We start from the raw sequence: 6361 nt of genomic DNA on the forward strand, positions 1-6361 counted from the left end.
ACTGGGAATCAGAACTAGGATGTAACAAAGGGCAAGACCAGGTATCACTTATTACTGAATCACTTGCATATTGAACTTGTAATCCTTAAATCCCTTAAAACTATTTTTAGCATAGTGTTAAATTAAAAAAAAAAAAACTTCTGAGCTAAAAAGAATTTTTGTTGAACAGAATTCCTTTTTATTTCACTCACAGTTTCTCCCTTTAGATTACTGAGGTGCCATCCGTCAAAACAACAATTAGATAAATTCTACCTTAATATGTTTTGAGCTATCATTTTTAGGAAATATGTAGTAGGTAGGGAGACATTCCATAAAGAATTATAACAAATGGAATGTTACTCAAGATTGCTAGGCAATTTAAATGTTCTAACAGAAGGAATTGCTATTTGGGAAAAAACTCTCATTTAAACAAGTTTTATCATGAATGTTTGCTGTATAACTTAGCTTACACACTAAAGTGATGCATTTGGGGATTCTTCAGGATGATGAAAGACAGTAAGAAAATGTAAATTACTGAGTAATGTTATTATCATAAATTACAGTTATATCAAAAGCATGAAGGAATGAGCAGGACAGGCTGAATCAAAGCCCAGCATTGCGAGATCATACACTAATCCACTCTGCTTGATACCAGAGTTCTGGGTATCAAGAAGGAAACAGAACTTCCAAGCAAGATAAGCAGAACGGGTACTAGAAGTTGGAGAAAAGAGAAGAAAGAAAAAGGTTTGACTTCAAATTATTCTGATATGGAAACCATGCTCTACTTTGGCCTAAGATGATAATAAACTCATTAATTCAGTATCCACTGATTGTTGGTAGGACATTAGGAGCCACAGTCCTTCAGAGGAAATTTTTTTTCTTAGAAAATTAATAAAGAAGACAGCACAGGTTTATTTACTTAAACAAGAATTTTAAAACCATTTATTTGTAAAGATGCTTAGCACTTCTACTTGCCAATGCTGCTAGCTATTTTATGTACCATAATGAAATCTGTCTTTAAAAATGTATTTGTAATCTAGATTTTCACTATTTTAGACTGACCAAATCATTAAACTGGTCAAATCATTCAGTGTTTCTCTACTTGCATTGCATTGTAAGAACTGAAAGATAATTCCTATTTTCAGGCATAAAACTTATTAAATTACTAAGGATTCCTGGGAAAAGAAAGGTTTTTTTTGCCTCAGTAAGTCATAAAATTGTGAAAACGCTGCACTTTGTTGATTTGGGGAGCAAAACATGAACGTACGTGTGTCTGATTTAAATCTCTGAGTAAAGTACACACATAAGATCTTGGCCTCTTCTAGCACGCTCAAGATTTATTAAGAACAATTCTACCTGGTTTAAAATTATGAACAGGTTCACATTGAAAGGAGCCTTAAATTTCTGACGAGTAATAGCTAGGCAAAGACTCTACTCTTGTTATTTAATTGGAAAGTTGCAGAAAAGGCCTTAGAAAGACCACAGACCACAAAAAGAGGACTTTTGGAGGAAAATAGTTTATAGGCTTTAGCTTTTGCTACATAATTGAGCTAAAAGACTTAAAACTATCTCCTGGGTTCTTACCCCTTCTCCTTGGCTTCCAAAAGGCCGTGGTGACTGTACGCCTACTTTCCCTAATGTGACCAGTCCTCACCTTGATTTCTTTCCTTATGGCTACGTAAGGTGGACCTCTCATGTGACTGTGATAAAATGTGACTGTCTCCACAGTAAACTGATTTAGAATCCATGCTCTATTTTGATTGGGAAAGATTATGTATAATGTGTGTTATATTTAGATTACTGGATTCGTCAACTAATGACTCAAGCCCCTAGAGTGCTACCTTTCACAGAAACCTGAGACTGGTGATTTTATAAAACTGGTCCATACTCTTGTAGAACCAGTCTGCAGGTATGTTTCCCCTAGAAAATTCTAAGGTACCCCAAGATTGATCCAAATACCACATATCTGGCCTGGTACAGTCTCAGAAACGCAATGAGGAGAGCAATTATTACTGAATAACCCTTTATTGCCTGAGTTATTGTTGTTACCAATAATTTTGCATCACTCTTACTGTCTGCTTTCTCAATCACATTCTTTCTCTCTAGATGTTGTCATTGACTGTTAGGGTTCAAATCCAAGCTCTGTGATCTGCCACCTATGTGACCTTGAGAACTATATTTAACCTCTGTAAGACTATAAAATGAAGATGAGTATATACTTCAAAAGAATAAGAGTTAACTGAGATAACTCATGTCAGCCTTACTATGCAGTATTTGCCTCAATCTATAGGTACACAGTGCCACAGTAAGCCATGAATAACAATATTGTTTTTAAAATTTAGGCAGTGTATACTGGCCCCTAACTAAGGAGAAACCTATTGCTGCACATGAATTAGTTCAAGAACAAGTTAAATTAGGTCCACTAGAAGTGTCTAATAGCCCTTGGAACACTCCTATTTTTGTCATAAAAAAGAAATCAGGCAAATATCGTCTTCTTCAAGACTTAAAATCAGTAAATCAAACCATGCTTGTTATGGGGGCATTACAACCGGGTTTGCCTTCTCCTACTGCTGTACTTCGTGGATTTTCTTTAATAGTTGTAGACCTAAAAGACTGCTTTTTTACTATACCATTATTTCCCAAGGATAAAGAGCGATTTGCTTTTAGCTTGCCTGCTTTGAATTTTCGGGAACCCATGATGCGTTATCAATGGAAAATGCTCCCTCAAGGTATGGCCAATAGTCCAACCTTATGCCAACAGTTCGTAGCTCGAGCACTTAAGCCTATAAGGATAAAGTTTCCTTCTTTATATTTAATTCATTATATGGATGACATTCTTATCGCTCATAAACATTCAGATGTCCTACAACAAGCACATAAGGAATTACAGTTACAACTTCAACAGCAACCCTATTCATATTTGGGGAAATACATTTGCGAGCAAAAGATTGTTCCTCAAAAAACTGAAATAAGAACTGATTGTTTGCAAACATTAAATGACTTTCAAAAATTGCTAGGGGATATTAATTGGCTTCATCCCAGTTTAAAACTACCTTCCAATTACAGCCACTTTTTGATATTTTAAAAGGGGATTCCAATCCTAATTACCCTCGAGCTTTGACTGAGCCAGCACAGAAAGCTCTTACTATTGTTAATCAAGCCATTCAAGCTGCTCAATTGACTCAGGTAGATTATCATTTACCCATTTCTTTTATTGTTTGTCCTACACCCCATGTACCTACTGCATTGTTCTGGCAAGAATGCGGAGTGTTGGAATGGGTTCATATGAAAAATACTTCTTCTAAAGTAATAACTCCGTATTATGAGTTGATTGCTCAATTGATCCAAATGGGCCGTAAGAGAGGTATTCAATTGCTAGGACTGGAACCAACCAGCATAATAATACCTTACACTGCTCAACAACATTCTTGGCTATTGTTTACCACTAATCACTGGGGACTTGCTTTCTGTGATTACCCAGGGAAAGTTGATAATCATTACCCAGCTAATAAACTAGTACATTTCGCTCTACAGCATTCTTTTATTTTTCCCACAATCATTACCTCCAAGCCAATCCCTGGAGCTCGGAATGTATTCACTGATGGCTCTGCTAATGGTGTAGCTGCACTCGTGTCTAATGATGTGGTAATAAAGGAAAAAACGTCATTTACCTCTGCACAAAGAGTAGAATTATATGCTATTGTTTTAGCCTTTAGAACATTTACCTCGGAATCTTTTAATCTTTATACTGATAGTCATTATTTGATGACAGTTTTAAGGAATATAGAAACAGCTACAATCATACTAATGATTTACAATTGTTTAATATTTTTATACTATTACAGTCATATATTCAACAGCATTCTTATCCCGTTGCGGTTTTGCACATTCGTTCACACTCTGGCTTGTCTGGCCCTTTAAGTCAGGGTAAATCAATTGGCGGATACTGCTACTAGACAAGTGTTTGCTGTGAATTACCTTACCAATGTACAACAAGCTGAACAATCGCATCACTTACATCATCAATCATCTAGTATGTTACAAAAGCAATTTAAAATTTCAAAGGAAAGCGCTAGACAAATTGTTAAAAATTGTGGAACTTGTGTTACTCATTTACCTGTTCCCCGTTTTGGAGTTAATCCTCGAGGTTTACTTCCTGGACAACTTTGGCAGATGGATGTAACCCATGTCCCCTTTTTTGGAAAATTACAATACGTTCATGTCACTATTGATACTTATTCTGGATTTATTTTTGCTACCCCCCTAGCCGGAGAGTCTACTAAATATGTTATTACACATTTATTACACTGTTTTACCTGTATGGGTATTCCAAAACAATTGAAAACAGATAATGCCCCAGGATATACTAGTGCTAGTTTTGCTCGCTTTTGTTCTATTTTTTCTATCCATCATATAACTGGAATTCCATATAACCCACAAGGACAAGGTATAATTGAGCACATGAATCAACAACTAAAACTTGTTTTACAAAAAATAAAAAAGGGGGAGTATTATAGGACTCCCCAGAATATGTTATGGCATGCAGTATTTATTTTAAATTTTTTAACAGTAAACAGATTTGGTCATACTCCTTATGAACGCCTTTTTTCCTCTACTTTGCGGAATTATGATGAGGTTAAATGGCGTGATCCCTTAACCAATGAATGGAAAGGTCCTGATCCTGTATTGATGTGGGGTCAAGGTTATGTTTGTGTTTTTCCAAAGGATTCTGAAGCTCCCCGTTGGCTGCCTGAACGATTGGTACGACATTATCATGCCTCCCACAATGCCCAATCTGACCCAAAGGATGCGGCGTCTCCGCCTCAGTCGACCAGTGAGTGTCCCTCGAGCCCCACGAATACCTCGCAGGATGAGACAGAATCGAAGGCAGAGGAGGCGCCTGATACTAGAGGCAGGAAATGAACAAATAACTTGGTTTCACTTACTATGTTTAGTTTTTCAGGCACGGCGGTTGATGGAAGAAGGGCCAGCACCCCGTACCACACTTACATTATTTTTGGCTATGATTGCAGTGCTTGGAGCTCCACCAGTTGAAGGCCTTTCTTATTGGGCCTACATACCTGATCTACCTTTATTACAACCAGTTACTTGGGCAGAGGCTGATTTTCCTGTGTTTAATAATGATTCTACTTTTGAGAGAGTAATGGGGAATCGTCCCATCATGAATATGTCTATAAATTACACTAATTGGTTTAACTCTTTTCCTGTTTGCTTAAGCCCTCTAAATATAGAATCCGGATGCATTAAAGCTATAGCTTTGGAACATACAATGGCTTTTGAAACAACTACATCATCGAAATTGCATTCCGAAGTTGCTCTTTCTATTTACAAAAAGATAGGATCATCGGTAGTTCTTCCTTGTAAACAAACAGCTTTAAAACGAGGGGATTTCACTACCACTGTGTGGTGGTATAAAGATCATAAACCTGTTCATTTTCTAGGCCACATTTCCAGAGTTAATGGTAGTGACCCTTTAGATCATTCTATTTTTATTAATCAGCTTCAAATGTCAGATACCGGATATTATATATGTGTTGAAGCTTATATAGGAGCACCAAAGGGGACTCAACAAGGGACTTACTGGCCGGCCATAGTTTAAAGGTATATAAAACTGATGCCTGCAACGATACATGGAGTAATTCTCAGATGTGGTGCACCCTAAATTATCATAATGGTACCATTTTAATTTCATCAGTTCCTGTTACTAACAATAGTTTGGTTTTCTACAAGCATTGGGATTTTTGGAAGTTTGCATTGTCTTATTCTTATCAACCGGTTATTACTTGTGTTGCGCCCCCATATGCCTTGCTAATAGGCGATTTACAGATTAAATTTACTTCTGGTTCCATGGGATATAATATAACCTGTCAGAATTGTATTTTTAGTACTTGCATTCTGCCTATGAAAGGAACTTTTTCTGTTATGGTGTTAAAACAACCTTCCTATGTAATGCTGCCTGTAAATATTTCTGAACCATGGTATCATAGTACTAGCATGCAAGCATGGCTGGAATTATCCGAAGCTTTAAAAAGACCTAAGCGATTCATTGGAATATTAATATGTAGCATATTAGCCTTAGCCGCTTTAACAGCCACAGCCGCTACCGCCGGTTTAGCATTAAGTAAAACTATACAACAAGCACATTATGTTAATCAATTGTCTAAAAATACCAGTAGTGCATTAGCATTACAAAGTCATATTGATACTCAACTAAAAACTGAAGTTGATGAGTTAAAAAATGTTCTCATAGGTTTAGGAGACCAAATTATGGCTTTAAAATTGAAAATGCGTTTGATTTGCCGTGCTAAATATACTTGGATTTGTGTGACTCAACACGCTTATAATGAAACTGACTGGGATT

The 6361-nt window shown here is 36.6% G+C and overlaps 1 protein-coding gene across 4 annotated transcripts in view; it reads right to left on the reverse strand.

The window, feature by feature from the left end:
- The window catches only part of CCDC158 (coiled-coil domain containing 158), a 109796-nt gene that overhangs the window by 96734 nt on the left and 6701 nt on the right, over positions 1 to 6361 (reverse strand). The window contains exons 3-4 of one of the 4 annotated variants that reach the window (XM_055086033.1): positions 4097 to 4172; positions 3543 to 3613 (exon numbers count right to left, since the gene is read on the reverse strand). The exons of 2 other annotated variants lie outside the window; for them this stretch is intronic. The gene's annotated coding sequence lies outside the window, so the exon portion shown is untranslated. Of the gene's footprint in view, positions 1 to 3542; positions 3614 to 4096; positions 4421 to 6361 lie in introns of those variants that run through there. One more of the 4 variants, XM_028491941.2, reaches the window with a different exon arrangement.

The sequence above is a fragment of the Physeter macrocephalus genome, chromosome 7 (assembly GCF_002837175.3).
Source record: "Physeter macrocephalus isolate SW-GA chromosome 7, ASM283717v5, whole genome shotgun sequence".
NCBI classification, from domain to species: domain Eukaryota; kingdom Metazoa; phylum Chordata; class Mammalia; order Artiodactyla; family Physeteridae; genus Physeter; species Physeter macrocephalus.